General features: G+C 36.6%; 1 protein-coding gene across 1 annotated transcript in view; it reads left to right on the forward strand.

Moving 5' to 3' along the window:
* Window positions 1-20,098, forward strand: part of LOC6566470 (carbohydrate sulfotransferase 4) — a 32,923-nt gene that overhangs the window by 4,580 nt on the left and 8,245 nt on the right. The gene's annotated exons all lie outside the window — the stretch shown is intronic.

Genomic DNA, 20,098 nt, shown 5'->3' on the forward strand with positions numbered 1-20,098 from the left:
CATTAAGTAGATAAAATGTTGTGAAAATTGAAAGCACCCACAGCTCCGGGACAAAAGTGAGGCGCAACTCCGACCGCAGCTGCAGTCTTAGCAGCTGAAAACCAAAAACCGCAACCGCAAAGAGTTTTTGGCTTCAGTCTCTCTTTTAGTTGGCTTATAATGAGCAAAGTGGCCATTAGCCGTAAAAGTTTTGTTAGCTGCGTTTCCAACCCGGTTAGGTAGACAGACAACCGCCAGATAGATGGCCAGACAAATAGATAACAATGAGAAAAGAGTTTTCGCTCAATGCTAGACTGACAAGACCCCATTCAATAATGTTTTAAGTTTTGAGTTAACGAAACAAAAACCAAAAAAAAAAAAACCGTTCTAAAAATGCTTATTGCACAATAGACCTCATTCTCGGACATGGCTGGCATTTAACTCTTTGCTGTGAACTCTTGACTCTCTCAATGAGGGACACTTTTGACAGAGCCAAAGGGAGAGATCGGACTCGAGTTCACTGAACATTCAACTGGCTTTTTGCGCCGTCATTTACAGAAAAAAAACAGGTAAAAATGCTTTAGTCGATAGAGCACGACTAAGAGGTACCTCGAAACACTTGGTGTTTACCCATCAAATTTAAGCACGTTTTGTATAATCGAATCAACACTCTGAAAAACATATTTATACACTTTACGTCCGTGTTTTTTTTTACATTTTTTTTTAAATGAAATTCTTACAGTTAATCAAAGTGCTTCTGTTTAAAATTCGAAAAATATGCATTCAATGTGCAAGCTGATAATGAATATTATATATTAATATCCGTTTCGAATAGGTTAAGGGCATCTGACATAGAAATAATCACATACAACTAATGTTGCCATTTACCCAGATCTGAACTGAAAGTCATCCAATTAAAAATAAACCGCATTTAAAAGAAAGCTCAAAAAGTTAGCTCTTTAATCTCCGAACTGAAGGAGTAATGAAATAATTAAAATAAGTTTAATCGGCTTATATTATAAACTACAATAAAAATGGAACAAATAAATATATAGAGTATATATATATATATATTTATAGGCAATATGAAATCGGATGCGGGCAAAGAGTGTGTGTTACTCATTCAAAATGCATACAGGGTATACAATAAAGTAAATAAACGCATTTTGCATTCGAAAACGAGTTTTACACACCAGCCTAACTAAAACTTTTGGTACGTGTTTTTTTCTTCTATGGCGTAAATAGGTGAAAAGCGCCTATAAAAAAAAAACTAAAAAAAAATATTGTCGACAACGGTGTTGCAGTTGCCAGTGCCTCAAGACCGGACCGAAGCCGAAGCCGAAGCCGCTGTCACACAGAGCGCCTCAGTTCGCTGACAAACTATAGCCGGCAGTGAAAGTAATTGTAATAAATATTTGTTTTTAGCTGTGCTGAAAATTTCGCTTTTTATACTCTAATAACGCAGCTAGATGAGTATATTGGCTTCGAGCAGCTTCTGTCAGGCTGTGCGCTTCCACGTTGACCTTTTCTTGGACACACTTGAAGCTAGAGACTTGAAATTTGTAATATATAATCCCTTATGTCTCTGGTAGTTGAAATCAAAAAACAATTGTCGATACACCTTGAAGTGCACATTAAAAACATTTCTCGGTCATTTAGCGCTTGAGTTCAAAGGTAGCTCTGCTGACAACCTTTGAACCACACAGGTTGAGTCACGCTCCACCCAACTACCAACCCCAACTGAATATCGGAGTATTTCGCAGTCGATTAATTGTTTTTGACAGTTTGTGTGGCAATTGAAAAATTAATTTCTAATGTAACTTGAGTAAAAAATTGGTTTTTATTTCGCTTATTGAGCTATGACTATGGGCTATGAACTAACCTTGCCACCGCCAAGCGATCATAGACGATGTGGCTTTAGGCGGCTCTCAAACCGGTTTCAGAACAAGTATGCACATCCATAAATACTATTTGATGGTTTCTGTTGATCCACTGCATGACCACATGGTTATTGCTATTGATTTATTCGTATTGTTGCAAGTAGCTTGGTGCTTCTATACTCTAATACAGAAGGTAGTAGAGCATATTTGTGCTGTACAACGCAAGTCAGGTTGTCCCCTGAAGGTGGTCTTAATTATATATTCGTTCTGCGTCAGACTGAGTGTTAGGGGTTTTATATCCCTTATAGCCCATAATTTGTCAGATAGTCATCACAGATTGGCATATAAAATATATCCATAAAAATGGGAGAAGCATATATCTTCAACTGATTTTGAACATAAATCACTAAATTTGAAAGGTAGATCACTCGAACCGGCACTTGAATCGCAATCTGGTTTGTATCATTGTAGCAAGAGTTTGTCTACTCAGAAACCATATCTTGCAACCCATCCCAGATATATATTATATACACTTTATTTACATAAATTGTATAGATTCGTTTTCTTGTCATTTGTCAACAACTTCAATTTACATGTCAGCTTTTACCTTTGAATGCTACCGACTTGCAAAATATCTTTCAAGTGATAGAACATTTATCTTATCTCTTATCTCTTAGAAACTGGGAAAAAGCGATACAGATCTGACTATTAACTTGCGCTAAATTAGTTTATTTCTGGCAACTTTAAAATACTCTGTAATAAAAAGTACAAATGAGAAAGGATATTTGTTTGTTCTTGTCTGTCTTTCTCGTCGGTTGAGTAGTTCCGACATTGTATAGTCTCATTAACTAATGTGCCAAGTGTTGGCATTATTACCACACACATAAAACACATAACACACAGTCACCATCTATTTGTGTTAGCAATATAATGCTTATTTTTAAACACTGACGGGCAAAGGCATGGCTAAATACAAAAAAAAAAAAGAGAAGAAAAGCAAACCAAGTACAATACTTATTTTTGAATGCAAAAAGTATATGTTTTTGGCTGGTTCTTTTGTGGAGGTGTTTTCTTAAAGAGCTGCAGAGGCAGAACAACTCTTTGCTAACTACCTTGAGGGAACTTCTTAACTTGTTCTTTATTTTTTAATTTTTTTTCTTTTACTTATACTTGTACTCATGCTGTACAATTACCAAGCAGTATTTATCGTTGACGTGTCGCGTTGTAAATTTTTAAGTAGCATCGCCTAATGCGATTTCCCCAACTGCAACCGGCAATTTTATGACATTCGTTTTGCTTGTTGCTGTTGTTCTTGCTGCTGCTGCCACATGGCCAGTGTCTTCACGGTTCATCTATTCACTGTGCTGAGCTGTGCTGCGACTTTGGGCCCAGTTTATGTTCTTTGTCTGCTGCTGGCTGAAGTTGTATTTTTTTTTTCTTCTATTTTCTGCCTCTTTGTTTTTGGGTGGCTTTGTTGGTTGCGTCAGTTAGATCGATGGAGTGATTGACTGCTACTAAATTATTGCAATTTACATACGCTGCAAAATGTACTAACCAGCTATGATTAGTTGTGATTAGTTAGCTGTACTTTGTTAACGCTTCACTGCGTTTATATTCGTTATTAAAATGGAAATTTCCTGAGGCCAGATTGAATGTTGCCATTAGTTCTGGCCAGCTGATGGCTCGCTCAGACTGAGACGACAATAAGACAATAGAAATCGTAGACTATTTCCGACAAATAAACATATTTGAAGTGAATAACTTTAATTAGTGTTGTTTTTAATAGTTAACGTCTTTTCAAACTACATGCTTAGAAAATAATTGACTTGTTTAGTGTTTAGTTTAGTGATCAGCATAAAATATTTATGCACACAGACAATGCCAGCTGTTAATTATTTTGTTTATTTTATTATAGCTCTGGCCGAAATTCCTGTATGAAAACTAATATTTAATGGCGTTAAATAAGCACACAAAACACAGAATGTATAATTTGTGTAAATAAAAAGATTTTTAATTTATCTGCAGAGCAGCTGGCAACTTTTTCAGTAATAAATACCACATTAAAATTACCATTATTTACGGAAGATGATTTTATACATTTTGTATTCTACACATTCTTACCAGGAAAATAAAATTGTAGATATTATAGTTAATAAGTTAAGCAAATTTCATTTAAAAAAGAAAAACAAGTGATAAATAAGAAGTTGCTGACAATTTGCACGCCTAATTTACAATTTAAAAATATATATTTTTCTGCTAGAAGGCGTGCAAAATCATTAAAAACGCTGCAATACTAATTTTATAAGCTGCTGCAGCAATAATAGAAAAATAGAGAAATAGCTTTTGCTATTTTAGCTATTTGGCCTGGCCTTTTGTTGTTTTGTCTATTTTGAGAATTGCAGTCGCAGGGGCAACAACAGCTGCTGCAAGACGTGTGCAAAGCTCAAATGTCTTTGGTGCATGTGCAACAGAAAACGAGGAAAACAAAAGGTGTAAGTGTGTGTGTGTGTGTGGCAAACAATACAGTTAACCCGCAGTTAGGTTGCAGCAGTAAAAGTGTTTTAATTTACTTTTAATGACCTGTGCAAAAGTTTTCTTTTCTTTTTATTTTCTTTTATTTGTTAGTTGTTGTTTTTGTTTATATATTTTTTTTATTTATTTATTTATTGCATATGCAACGCACATTCGTGGAAAGTCTTTTGTTAGGCTTGTTTCGAATTTCACGGGAAAATACGATCAGCTGCAACAACTGTGAATGCCATTTTCCTTAAAGCTTCCATGCACGATTTTTAATAGCTGTGTGAATCCCAAAGCAACCGGAACTCTTGAATAGATTGCGAGCATCGTTTGTTATGGTTGTTTTAAGTTTCTGCTTTTCTATTTGCTTGTTGTTTTTCTCTCTTTTTTTTTTATACCCCATTAAAAATGGTTTACATCGTTAAAACCAGAAGGAAAAAAAACATCTCCGTCGCCATAATAAGATTATTCTCGATCAGCACCAGCAGTCGAGTTTATCCGCTTAAATCACCAAAACTGACAAAAATTGTGCTGCTGTTTACCAAACGCAGTTCACATTTATTTCATTCCATCGATAACTCTGCGTATCTCCGGGAATATAACAGCACAAGTTGTTTGAGATAAAGTTTTATGGAAAAATTTAGTAGGAAAGTAACTCGGTCAGTCTCGATTAGAGCGCTATTATTCGCTTTATGTGTGGGAAACTTTATCAAGTTGGTCGCCTGGTGTACTTAACATTTAGTTTGATTTTAACTGTCTTAGTTAGCTCCAATTTGGAGCCCTTTGAGTAGCTACAAAGTTAATAATCTGTTCTTATCTGCTGTGATATGACATACAATTATTTGATAAGAAGACGCAGTGCTGGCTGTGATAAGCTTGGGCTGTTATTGTTATTGTTATTGTCGCCGCTGTACATTTTATTTATCAGTTAATAGTTTTGGGAACTTTGCAGATAGCCACATATTTTATACACCTAATTATAATTATTTCGTGTATTTCGTGAATTATTCATATTGTTGATATCAAAAATATGTTGATAGTTTTTGACGTGACTCGGCTGATAAGTTAATTGCCTCATTTGAAAAACGTAACACTTTTGAGTGAAAGTATATTTGCTTCATTTAGAGCAATGCACATTGAGATATATTTAGATATTTATAACATGAGCTTCAAATATGCATAAAACTATTGACCCAAATATAACAAACTGAAACTATTATCATAAAGATGTAAATCTTTTTCTATCATTTACTGCACATTTATCAAACTGCAAATATTCTTCAGTCAATTGCTCCCGAGTACTTTTCAAGCCGTGCGGGGTTCAATTATACTGACACGTATATATTTCACTTGGCTTATGCCCACGGCATGGTAATAAATCTTGGGCTTGCGACCTTCCATCCTCCATGGCCTGAACCTGTGCAACCATTCAATCGGCTCGAAGGAGTCGCCGTAAGAGTAAGAGCGAGCGTGAGTCGCCCACAATATTGGCCGGCAGAAGACTTGCAACAAACACGGCATAGTACATTCATAAATAAATAGTTGCAGGCAGTCTGAAAATACTCGAATGTATACAAAAGCGAAGGGATTTTAAAAACAGCAGCGTCCTTCCGACATTGGCTGCAACTGCCACACCCAGAACTTATGTTGCAATTCCGTGGCCACAGCAGCAACAAAAACAAAATATAACTTCTCAATGTGGGGCAAAAACTGAATAAGGAAAATTTTGCGCGCGGTAAAAACGCTGCCAAAAACAGCTAAAAATGCAAAGCGAAAATCGCTTAGCTGAAATGTAGCGGAAATATTCTGGGAGGCAACCAAAAAAAGAAAGAGAAGTTGAGGTACTGGACAAAGTAAACTGAGAATTATAAGTTTGTAATATAATTCTTGCCACTTTTTATACACTGATAGAGAAGGTAAACGATGATGAAAGAAGTAATGAGAAATACATACGTTTATAATGCTTTTTTCTTTAGGAATTAAATTGGAGAAACAGCAAATAATTTGGAATCGAATTAAAATATTTATCATTAAAAACTTATTAACAGAAAAACTCAGTTAAATCATTAAAATAAATTCAAAATGTAAGTAGCATAATATGAATTTGTTAAGGAATAGATTAAGCTACAAATTAAATTTACATATTACCAACTTTGAATCTTTGAACAGTCTAAGCTAGCTGTTGCCTCTTATAAATTTTGTTTATGTTTTGTTATTCACTTAAGGCAAGTCACTTATCGCTGATTGCGATTAATTTTGCTGGAAAAGGAAACAAAAAAGTTGCCAAAGACAGGCTGCAACAAAATTACCTTAAGGCACAAATTCCAGGGCTCTGTTCGCCCGCACAGACAGACAGACAGGGGCAGGCATTGGCACAAGGTTGATTGTAGTCCACAATCCTAGATGATGGCCTCCATTCCAGCTCAGTCGGTGTTAAACACTGTAATCTGTGCGAGTAGCTGCACTATTTTTACCGCTGCCACAAGAAGAGATATTAGCCTAATTTATGCGCGAAAGTGTTTGGAGAGGACTGGCTTCGCTTGAATGCCTAAGCAATTTGCGTCACGACTGTTAATGATTGAGTGCCGTATGTTGCAGGGTCGACGACTGTCTAACTCTTGCCTCTTGCCTCCAAAATCAAGCGCATTTCATATTCATTTTCAAGTCGTTCACGCATTTCGGAGTCTCCACCACAATGCACTCGGCAGACTTTCTCTTTTTGCGTGGGGGAGTGAAGCAACTCGGGCTAAGCTTCAAGCTAAGAGTCAACTTTGACTCTGACTTCAACTCGATTTGTTGGATGTGACTTGACTAATGAATTCCATTTACACATTGCCAGCCAGCCAGCCTAATGTGTCAGTCAGGCTGGACGACTTGTAAGCACTGCTGCTGCTGCTCTCCATTTAGCCTCTAACTGGGTTATTGAGCATCAACCACTATCTTCTCTCTACCACAATGTGGTAGAGTTGAAGCATCAGGCCTGCTGAGGCTTTTGTTTTAGTTTTCCATTACTGCGGTGTGTGGTCTTTGAGTTTTTGTTGTTATTAACTTTAAAGATTGTCATTTCTTCGTTCGTTTTTGTGTACTAATTTTTCCTCTGTCTTTTTTTTTTTTTTTTTTACAATCATTGTGTATCCGCTTACAAAACACAAACTGCTGCTGCTGTTGCAAAAAAAAAAAAAAGAACAACATTAGAAAACTTCCGTTGCAACGTTTACAGTTGCTCTGATGCCCATTGCAATTATTGTTGCTGTTGCTGTTGCTGTTGCAGTTGCAGTTGCAGTTGTTGCTGTTACTATTTTGTATATGCCCAGTTGATTTGATAGGCCAGTTGTTATTCTTTGCCAGGAACCACCTGATCACTCTTGTCTCTGGTCTTTGCTTTTGAACCGCTGACAGAAAACATTGTCGACAGTTTCTTTCCCAAAGAAATTAAACGAAAACAGTGAAAAAGGTGCATCACTATGAGTAAAGGATTAGAGCAGCTTGAAACTGGTCAAATCTAGACCCTGGATCCATTACAAATGATTAAAATAAGCATAAACATGTGACAGTCGTAATGATGGATTCTCGTCCGTTTGTCGGATCAGAGAGACCAAAAAAGATATATAATTTCTTGTACACCATACAAGAGGAGAGCTTCGGCAATCTGTTAAGGGTATCACTAGAACTCTGCCTACAACATTTGAGGACACTATGTTGTGAGAGATATTCGTTTTCACAATTTACAAGACAGAAATTGAGACGATTTTGAATAAATAGTCTGGGAGTTTAGCTCTCGGTAAATCGAGCTTTAAAATTATGAATTGCTATTTTATATTATATTATTATAAAGCAATATTGCAACTATTTGTTGATTGGGTATTTTTAATTAGCATTTTCTTGGATTCATTTTCTTGGATTAAAAATTAATATAATTATGATAAAAGCCTTTTTTAAAGCAGACTTCATAGCACCTTAACACACACTTTGCTCCTGTCTTAAAATTGTTCGCAATGACCAAATAACCTTCTGCAACTTCCTTTCTGTTACAAAGATAGCAACCAATTTCGAGACAAATTGAATTTATTGCTCTGCGGCAACATTTCCAACTTTCCACCTTGGTTACCTGAGCTACTTGTTTTCCCAGCCCCAAGAAAGTAGCATTGGTATAGACAAAGCAAGTTTATGCAATGTCTTTCTTTGTGGGTCTGTCAACGCCGCCAGTTAGCAATATATTGTTATGATATAATAAAAAAAAATATATTTTTCGGTTTTTTATTTTTTCAGAGTGTTCGTGGAATTTGTGCTCTCTTTGTCTATCTCGCTCTCTCTCTCTCTCTCTCTCTCTCTCTCTCGCTCTGCTTAGTTTTCCTCATTTTTCTTTCTTCTACGTTGGCTTTGGGCCAAAAACATTTTTTCGTTGCTTGATATGTGAAAAATTCCAGTGCGTTCTGGCCTGGGTCTACGCTGGAATTCGTGGACTTGTGTGTAGTGGCCTTCAAAGACTCTACTTCATTCTCTTCCTTGCACAGAGCATAATGATTTTTTATGAAACCTTGTCAACATCCTTGTCGGGAATACTATATAATGTAGCTAATATAGAACGATCGGTTGAAAGACGAATAAATATTTGATATAACTAAATAATCCGACGAAACCCAATATTTGCGATTACTATTATAAAATCTAATAAATCAAATTTACTTGTAAACAAAATGAACTTCTTTCGCTAAGGATGTGCCATCTTCGGCGTGCAAAAGATACCTGATTTTTTTAGACTTTGTTTTTGCTTTTTCTATTTTTCCGCTAACAACTTTGCCGTAGGAGCTTTACGAACGTGTGAGTGCGAAAGAGATGGTATTACTATTTAAAATGGCTACATTTTTACATGGTATAAGATGAGTGTGAAAGGGATGGCAGATGCTTTGTTTTATATTTTTATATAGAAGCAATTATCTGTTTTTCGATTTATTTATTAATTGATTTAAAAGTAAAAAATTGTGAAAGACATCATTAAAAAAAGACAACATTTTATTCCAATTTAATATATACCTTATGGGGCCATAGATGCTTGGATGCTGCCTGTTCATTTTATCCTTGTCAGCTTTTGCAAATGAGTTCAGGGTATAAAAATGCTCATAGGACAAGCGTTGGAAATCGATATCCTGCCCGAAGTTACTAGTAACGAGTGCTATATTGCTTTCAATATGTAATAGCCAAAATATGTCCTCCGGCTAAGCGCAATTTGTAATCAAACCGTATGTATCTATGTGAACCTGCCTTCGGCCATCAAGTGTCGCATCTTATATTAATTTATTTTATGGCTTGATCTTAAGCACATTGCTGCAAACATTTGCACAATTGAATTTAATCCCTTATTGACTCTGCCAGCTTCAGTTCACTGCATTTGTTACATAAGCATTGCATAATGATACAGCAAAGGACTCCGTTGTCAGGTAAATTATGTCTTAAATGTTCGCTGCACTGTCAGCCTTGGTTTTTTTTAGCACGTGTCAGTGTTGCACAATCTGCCAAACGTCCCCTTCTCTATCGACTCTGTTTCTTTCACTTCCTCGAACACTGAGTCACGTCCTTTTGTTGGAGCGGTTGTCAATATAATTTTATCTTGTTAGGCATTACAGTTTGGTGGTAATGTTTCCCATTGAGTATATATATGACAAACCATAGCCTTAAACATTTTTACTAAATGTTATACTAAAATAACGCTTCTATATAATTGAGAGTTACTTGTATCTGTGAGTTAGAAATTTTAGAATTTGGTAGAGGGTAACGTTCTTTTGAGTGCATCAATTTCAATCAATTGTTTCCCATTGTCGAAGGTAGTTAGTGGCACTAAGCAGGCAATTGTTGTTATCATTTGAAATATTATGTGAACATTATTAAAATGATTTTAAATGTTTCAGATATTTCTAGAGAAACATTTAGGTGTATTTGGCATTTTCTATTAAGCTCTTCAGCAATGCTTTTTGTAACTTAAGCTGAACTTGCAGCTGCTGAGGCCCCAGATTTCTTCCATGTGATTAATACAGACACCACATTCACCTTTCTCTAAATATTATATCTAATGTACTCTTGTTAAAACTGAACTTGGTGAGCATCAACTAGAAAGAGGGGAAACCACCGTTGACATTTGCTTGGTCCGTTGAACGCCATCATTGGCTCATTATAATTATTATCAAGCTGGATTTGTTGGTGTGGAGCCAACACTGCATTGATGCCGCTTCGCTAATCACAATTTTCCCTCTTTCTTTTTTTGCCCCCTTTCTTGCCACATGTTTATCTAAGCAATTCACTCTTTGTTAAGTTGGTTCTCGTTTCGAGGTGCGAGCAACGCGTCAGTTTCTTGCTTCAATTGAAAACGGTAAACTGTGTGTTGCCACAATAATCGTAATAATTAAAAGCGCAGTCAGAGCCACAAATCATGAAAGCGCAGCTTGAGAAAATGCTGAGCAGTAATTGAAGAAAATGTAGAGCAATAAGTTTTCCAACAGCTGCCTCTGTTCTCTGTGCCTGGTGCCTGGTGAAAGGGTTAGCAGCTGCAACAACTGATAAAAAGCAATAAATAAGAGGCTTTGGATACGGGCTGCCAACGTTGCTACTTGCCACTTGTGTTATTCTTGACAAGCCAAGTGTAAGATTGGCTTCGTAAAGCTTAAGTCTTTTTCGGATTACATGTATCAAATTAAATTAAAGTAGTTTATAATTAATAAAACTGAACAGCTGTTAATAGTAGGAAAGAGACATGAAATGCTTTTCCCAAATGCATTCAGATTTGTTGAGCAATTTGCAATTGTTAACCAGTTTGCAGGATTAAGGATTATCGTTAATGAATTTTCTTGACAGTTGTAAGTCGCTAAAATCTCAATATAATTTGCTATTTGTTAGTAAATAATTATTTGCTGCTTCTCATAAAATTATTTACTATTTTACAAGAATTTCAAGTATTTCACTTCATACACAACTTCAGTGCTTCAGTTTCCAAATCGAAATCTTTGGTAGGCGAGTATCTTTTAATATTTCAGTTGCCAGGCACATTTTAGTGAACCCGCTTTTAATCTGACTCTTAATAATACAAATAGCTGTTGTGGTGGTGAACAAATATTCGCTTATCTGCCATGCCCACCCCTCCTCCCCCACATTTTTTTTTTATCCAGTAGCTTTTGGTTGTGCAAGTGGCACAGCGGCGTCTCGACCAACGTGACTTTTGCTTAACAACCTGTCTGGACGCGCTGTGGCAGAGGGTACGACAGCGACAGTGTCAACCCATCCGGGTGAAAATCATCTGGTTGCTGGTGGTGATGGTGGTGGTGTCAATGGGGCGTGGTGGGGCAAGCAGAGTCAGGCCATGTGGTCGCGCATAAAAAGCTACGTGCCCCACTTCGCTTTGCTGTGTGTAATTTGTTTGCATATGTAACGCCTGCAGAGTGAAGGCGACTGCTGGTGGTGGGCGTGGTTACGGGACTTACTACGTGCCACGTGCACCGCTGTGTGACGCCGAGCAGTTGTTCCGACTTCCTTGTTGGATAATTAAGGCCCCAATGTCAAGGATTGACATGCAGTTGTTTCAGCTGCTGCGAATACATATATATATATATGTATATATATACTCTCGATTATATGCGTTGTGTGTGCATATAAAATAACATTTACATTTTAAACGTGAAAATATGTTTTCTGTTTGGCATACTTTATGTAAGCTCTTTCTTTTGCATAACAAACTTATATAATAAGCCATGAATTTCATTTCATTATTTCGACTTTAATATTTACAAACATGCTGCGACTGTCTCTGAAGATAATTCGGTCTAAAAAAGACGAGTACAATTTTCTGTGAAATATTCTTTCATATTTTTAGCTTCTTACTCAGAGATTTCTTCTATCTGAAAAGATGAAAAGTGTTGGCTCAGATTGTTTAGCTATAGATTACTCATAATGCTTGACTTTTTTGAGAATAACAATTTGGATGATAGTAAATGTAGCCTGCGTGAATGATAATGGAACCATGTACTCGAGTTTTCTCTCAGATTCTCTGCTTGAGCGGCAATCGAGCTGGTTCCACTCTTTGGATTAAATAGAATTTTCCTTTCATCTGCTAGATCTTTCACAATTCAATTCTAGATTTTCAATTTTCTATTCTGCAGAGACGAACACACGCTCCATTTGATATTTGATGAAACTCATATTATTTTTTAGTGGTTTGTGCTTTTGTGGTTTCACTTCGGATCTGTCCACATCGAGACCAGATGTCCCAAACGTGGCAAATGTGACAGTTGTGCTGAGTGGACGAACAACCGAGCTATATGTTTCTACATAAATTTGATTTCACTGTGAATCATTTATCTTTTAAAGAGCAGCTAAATTGTTCCAGTAGTAAGCTAGCGCCTCCCCTCTTATCGTTAGTCGGAACATCAAAATTATAGCAAAAATACACTGCTCAAAGATTAGAAGGATTTAGTTTGTTTGCTACTTGCCAACTATCTCACTGACTATCGAGAAATTGTGGAACCCGTAAACTCAGTTATATTGCGTCAATATATTCGCCCTATTCCATGCCTGTCCAAGTTGGCTGATAGGTGGGTGCATTTGGTTAATAGCCTTCTTAAGTGCACCTTCACTTTCTCTATCGGACGTAGCCACAAAGGGAGATAAGCGGTTCAAACCACCGTTAATTGCCCGGGGACTTTGTCAATAAAGTTTTGATTTGTTTTTTTTTTTGCTTTGTTGGCAATTGTTTTATTGATACCATTTACAGCCGCCACTTACAGGGGCTTGGCCATTGTTTTTCCTATGCCAGCTAAGTCTGGCGTTGCTTTTCTTGTCGGTCGTTTCCACCAAGTTACTTCATTGTCTTGCTTTTTGGCTTAAGTACCTCTTCTTAGTTCGTCGGCATTTTCGTTCTGTATTTTGGTGACACATTCTTTGTTGCCGAACTCGTCTTTTGCCACATTTTAATTATAATTTTGTGCCAAGGACACACAAGTCACTCAAGTGACGGCTCCAAAACCATATGCTTCTATTATATTTATATTTTTATGTCTCGTAAAATGTGTTCCCCTTTAATGTAGTTTATACATTTTTTTAAATTTTAAATATATATATATATCTATTTTTTATATTGATATATGGGCAAAGATTATTCATTTTACATTTGTATCGATTAATATATGATAAATTGTATTTGAACTTTAATAATAATATTTAGAGCACAGGTATTTGAATAGCTATATCTGATAAAATATATGCATATGTTTCACTATCTCAGTTTTTGAAAACATATATAAATCTATTTACATTTTTGAATGTTTCACTGTCTCAGCTGCCCCAACTTGTTGTTACTCCTAAATAACAATTCGGAACACTCTCATTCATTTCTGGTATGTGTACATCTGTAGTTCTTCCAAATTTTGTACTCTATTTCCAATAACTTCTGCTCCAATATTCGGAAATATTAGCTGCAACTTATTTTGTACATATTACGCTCAGCTCAGTCACTTGCCAGATGCAATCTTAAAGCTTTCAGACTGCAGTTTGCACACAATGCGAGTAAGTGCAGCGAAATACAATACAATCAGCTTTAGTTCGACGTCAATGCATTTATCTACTATTGATAAATTTGGGCGCCTGTGGGGTGGATCACTGCCAATTGTGCCGCCCCTCTTAGCCTCTTTCTGGCCGTGGCCATTGTATAATTTGTATTGGCTTCGCTCGTTGGGCGGTTTTGTTGGTGCAGCTGGTGCTGGTGCTGGTACTGGTGCTGGTGCTGCGGTATCTGCAGGTTGTTTAAATTAGTTATATTCTTATGCAATTTTCTACGTGGCACCTTTGTGTGGCGCTGCGAGTGCCGCGATGCGCCTCTAGCTGCATTCTTCTTCTGTATTCTGTCTTCTAGCTTATTTTCATTGTTTGCCATGCTTTGGCTCTAATCCGGACAATGGCATTCGCACAATACAACTACATGCTGTAGATATATATATATATATATATATCTATATATTATGTGTTCTCGCAACATGGACGTGTGTCTGCGTTCTTATGTAAATTGCGTACATTTTGTAGTCCGTAAGATACGCCAAATGAGTTTTAGTTTTCTTCTTTTTCTTCTGTTTTTTTTTTTTGCACCTCGCGATAGTTGCAATAATACTAATAATAATAATAATCAATGTGCTCAAATTGATTTTATACTCTACGCTTTTGATGCACCACTTTTAGCTGAGTCGAAGTCATTTCTATCTATTGTAATTTGTTAGGCTCGGATTACTATACCATAAACCTGTCAAAGATGAATTCAAGCATTAGCAATTTTCTTGTTTTTCAACGTATTTCATCAAAACTCTCTTCTTACACATTTGCTCTTTAAATTTGATCACATCGCTGTAAGTCAAATACATAGCTTCAAACACAAAGTCATCACTTTTATATTTTTTGCACATTAAAAACATTTATAAAGAGTGTTATGAAGTTGAGGTATATTTGTTTTGTAAGAACTTAAAAGTTGCTAATTAAAACGTATTTTCATATTAAATCAAAGATATTACAACAATCTGTCGACTAGCGTTCTTATTTTTATGTCTGCAAAAGTATTTTGTTCAATTTGATCATCTTATTTTTATAATTAAAAATGAAAAATATCAATTAACTCATCGATTGTTGTATGAAGAACTTAAATATCATTTTCATTTTGATCAAATCGAATAAAGCCAATTGGTTTGCTGGCTCCACTTTCCAATTATCCATCCACTGCCTTTCACTCGCTCGCCATTTGTCACAGGGAGTCGGCTTGCAGGCAGCGGTGCCCTGCAATTTATCGCCTGTCTCGCTCCAAATAACGTGCAACGTGCAACGCGCGTGATGGTGGGCTACCCTTTCACCATGTTGCATTTGCAACTCCATAAACAACAACACAAGCTCCGGTCGTTGCGCTTTGGCTTTGAGGTTCGCTCCCAGACCTGGTCCCGTCCCAGATCAGAGATGGGCACAGTTGCAGATACAATTGCAGCTCTCAATTTGGCCATTCTTTTTTTTTGTTTTTTTGTTTTTTACAAGACCTTCCAATTGAATTTATGATTGTTTTTAATTAATTTGTGGGCGTAATTTAAAACGCAACTTCCCCTCCTTTACTTGTGCAGCAGAGTATACTAGCAAATAATTGCACAATTGAAATATCGAAGATAAGATAACTGAGGGTATTCCCTAGAGTATTCTTACTAATTTTGGTTTTGCTTAGCATGCTATGATAATATCAATCTCTTAATCTTGTTCAGATAACTCGGCAATTGGTTTAAGCATAACAATCAAATATTTAATCTCACACAATCTAATTCCCAGTTCATGTACAATTTAATTCGCATTGGGAAGGGCAGAGAAACTGCTCCGACGCATTTCATAAATAAGTAAATCAGAACCGCTGGGAATAGGAGTGGCAAACAGAGCAAAACCTAACTGAATTCCAGCTAAGTGAACAAAAAGAGAGCTGGCAAATAAAACTTTTTAAGTAAAGTGAAATGAAGTGTCAAAGCGTTGGGTGCGGCTACGCTAGGAACGCATCCGGCTCCTCTCCTGGCCAGGCAGGTCGAATGGCAATTGCAATTGGAGTAATTTGGCTAAGAGCTAAAATAGAGTGCATCGGTTGAAAGGGAGTGGGAGAAAGGCAACTCATAAATTGCACGTACATGACAATCAAATATATAGCAGCTGCATTATGAAGCCATGCGACCCATGCTGCCCCGCACCTTTCCGATATCCGAGAGGTGTGGCAATGACTATATACATGTGCTTGGATTCTGAGTGGAGGCGGCATTATTGTTATTGCTCTGGGCGACATTGATGCCCCCGTTCTGGGAGTCCCAGTCCCCGGTCCCCGGTCCCGGTTCCCCATTCCTGCAGCAGGATGACAGTCTCCTCTTGGGCACTCAAAACTGGTTTTTCTGATAACCAAGCGCTGACTTTAATTATCTTTGCTTTGCATAGCGTTTTCAAGATTCACCGATTAAAACTAAGCATTTTATTATTGATAGACTTGACTTTATGATACTTTATAGACTTGAATATTTATTATTTTAAATGCACAATTTATTAAATTTGATGTAACTCTTTTGAATATATGAATACATTAAATGAAGTTCTTCAATTATAAAATTCAATAGATGAATATTTCGGAGCAATATTTTTTTCTCATAATAAAAAGATTTCGCACATTAAAATTTAAGTTTTGGTATTTCCAGTCTCAAGAATATATGTGTTCTTCAGTTGTTTTATTTAATTTCCGAGAATTTTGCAAAAAAATGATCTCATATGCCTGAGATTTTGTTTAATTACTGAGGATTACTGATCAAATTATTTATGATTTTATCTGGCTAAATGAGCTAAAATTAAATGATGAGGTAAACTATTAAAAAAGATATGTGATGATTTTTGTATAGTTTTTTGTTTATTATTATGATTATTATTAATGTATTGCAGAACGTGTTTTCTTTTTAGTCTTAAAGTTTCAAAAAACCAAAGTAATAATAAACAAAATTAAAAACGTGCAAAACTTACTCACTAAAATATTTAAATATATTTAAAAAAATGTTTGTTTTGTTTTTGCTTAATAAATAATCGAGATAGTAGCAGACAGACGGAAATAGCTAAATCTCGGCTGCTGAGGCTTATCCAGAATTTATATGCTTGCTTCTGCCTGCTACAAACTTTTTACACATTTTTAATGGGTTCACAGAATCACAAGAACAAAATTTCGAAATGTGATGCTCTTTTATGCGCTCAGCTTGCAGTGTGTGAGTTGCTCAGAACTAGTTTTTGGTTATTATACTCTGAATCCATTAAAAATGGGTAACAAGAGTATAATGGTTTTGTGCAAATGTATGTAACAGGTGGAAGGAAGCATCTCCGATATTCTTGATCAGGGTCAACAGCCGAGTCGATATAGCCTTGTCCGTCTGTCGGTCCATCTGTATGAACACGCGGATCTCAGAGACAATAAGAGTTAGAGACTTCAAATTTGGAATATTGGTTCTCATATACCCTGCGCAGATCAAGTTTTCTTCATTTTTATCGATAACTGCCTCCGTTTCTTGAATATCGATGCACTTCGATATCCGATAGCAATAAATGCTACAATTTTAAAGGCAGATTCTTCTAATTCATATATAATGTGCATATGCATATTATTGATCAGTTACTCATTTTTCAACAAGATCGGATAAGAAGGGCCCAAGTTACAGTCACAAGTATATAATATTAAAGCCGCAAGCATTTTCCGTATGCATAAATATGCGATCGCATGTGTGAGAAAGAGATGGCGCGATAATCGACGCGAGCATCAATATATTTTTGTGTGTATTCTGCAAAGTCCCGTTACCTACAATTGCCTGCACATACGTATGTATGTATGCGTGCATAGGATCAGTTCGGGCTTCCTAATAAAAGTATGCGCTGCATTCGTTTTTTTTTGTTCTCTTCAGTGCCTCTTCAATGCACTTGCAGACCTGCTCAGGTTTGTGTGCAAAACATGTTAAGGAGAAATTTACCAATAAAACTAATATGCTTAACAGCTGGGTTCAGGGTATATCGTAGTCGTGCTCACTCCACTACAGCAGTCTTACTTGTTTTTAATTGCATTTTAGTTGTGCATGCAAAGGGAAACGGTTTGCTAAGCATAGCGTGTGTGTGTGTGTGTGTGTGGAGGGGGGAAGGGAAGTCATAGTTCTGGCTGAAAGTGTTATGGGCTGGCCAGAAAGCTGTGCAAAACTCGGGATTGCAAGTAGCATTGCACTTGGCTGGTATCCCTGTGGCACTTGAGCATCTTTCAGTTTAGGCTTTCTTAACTTTAGCCACAACTCAAGCCAGCCCAAAGACAGCAACGAGGCATAATGACTGCGATAAGTCATTAAGTAGCTCAGCCCGCACTCGAAATGCTGAAAAGTCAACAAAAGCTTAAGAGGCGGAGCAAACATTAAGACGCTGCATATTGCAACTGCTCCACTTGGTACTTAGCTGACAAGGGCTTTTGTAAACATTGCAAGTATTGCTGACTTGTGTGTTTAAGTTTAATGGTTTATCAATTTAAATTCGATTTGCACAAATTGTTGCAACAATTTGTCCAATCTCAGAATATGTTGAAATAAAGCCAACTTCTGTTTTGTGTCATATTTATAAATTGTTAAATTTCATTAAGAAATGTTTTATTTTTATACTGCATTTCCGACGAGAGAAACCAAATTTAGAAAGTATATTCTTGGTAACCTTCTGCAGATCGGTTAATGCATTTTTTCATCACGCCCATATTGCAGCTACCACGCCTCCAAAAATCTAAAATTTCTATAAAATCACCACAATCAATAAATGGGATAGTTGGTTGCATATATGTTACTTGTATACAAATGTTGTTTTTAGTATTTGCCAAAAAGTAATAAATCGCACAACAGAAACTAGAAATTTGATGCCATTTAATGCACCTTGAAAAGTGTATCTAATTACTCGGCTCATAACCATTTTAGATAGTATTGCACTCAATAAATGTGAGCTGCTCTTTGATGCCTTTGTTTCATTTATATACTGCTAGCTGCCGGAATAAGTCCATGCTCTATAATAATTTCACATGTCAGCTAAAAGCCCTGATTTCAGCTCTCTTTCTCTTGGCCTCATCAGCTGCCGACAGCACATTCGGTACGGTTCAGTATGATTTGGGTAGCCTGTCAAAAGCCAGGCTCTAAAGGCACAGAGAACAATAAATTTATAGCGTTGGCACAGCTCACAAAGAACGATGGGGAAAACAATGAAAGGAGAGAATAGATAACTTAGGGTATATATTGAAGAAACAATGCCCAATGCCTATTGATCACATAGTGCTGTTATTTTACTAGCCACGATGATAATACAAATAATTACAGTAATTTGAATACTAATAAATAGTAATATGAATAATCAAAAATGTATATTTAATGAATGCTATTAACCCAGTGTATTTTCACATAGCATTCAAGAACTGTACTCATCAGCTCAGCTAGATCATTATATTTTTCCAAAACCTATCATGCAATAAAAAACTTGAAATATCTGAGCCCAAGGACAGGTGACTCTAGCTGAGTGAGTAGAGAATAATACCTAATGCAAGAGTATACCAAATGTTGCCGGCTGAATCTTTGTGGACAGTATAAGATACTTGCTCGCCTTGGGTCAGTTGGGGAGAGGCGTCTGTTCTGGACTTGTTTCGGTTTGTTTTGTCTGATGGAATATGTCAAAGGTGGATTCTCACTTCATTTCAGCGTCGCTTAGTGTGTTATTAATGAAGTTTCCGAGAGGCATTCGAATCTTGGCTGTTCGGTTCGGTTGCTGTTGCCTCCGCAAAGAGACTGTCTGTGTAATGACGTCAAATATTAAAAATTAAATAAACAAACCGAGTAGAAAACTTGAATATTTCTGCAATTCAGTTGCAAATGAAAGCATCTCCCCTGTGGGTCTTTTTGTGTGTGTGTCTTTGCCTTATGTTGCTCTCTGACTTGGCGACTTTCTGCCTTTCTCTTTTGCCACTCAACAATGCTTGTTGCCTTCCCCAGTTGACATTGATTGACATGTTCCATGGCTTGCATTTACCGGCAATTATTCACCTTGATTTGATTTCGCATTTTGGCTATCCCTCGTTGCATTCTGCTTACAAAATGGTTCAAGCTCTTTGTACATGCTAGAACTTTGACCCAGTTTCGGTATTCCCCTAGCATACT

Source organism: Drosophila grimshawi, unplaced genomic scaffold (assembly GCF_018153295.1).
Source record: "Drosophila grimshawi isolate 15287-2541.00 unplaced genomic scaffold, ASM1815329v1 contig_1377, whole genome shotgun sequence".
In the NCBI taxonomy this organism is placed as follows: domain Eukaryota; kingdom Metazoa; phylum Arthropoda; class Insecta; order Diptera; family Drosophilidae; genus Drosophila; species Drosophila grimshawi.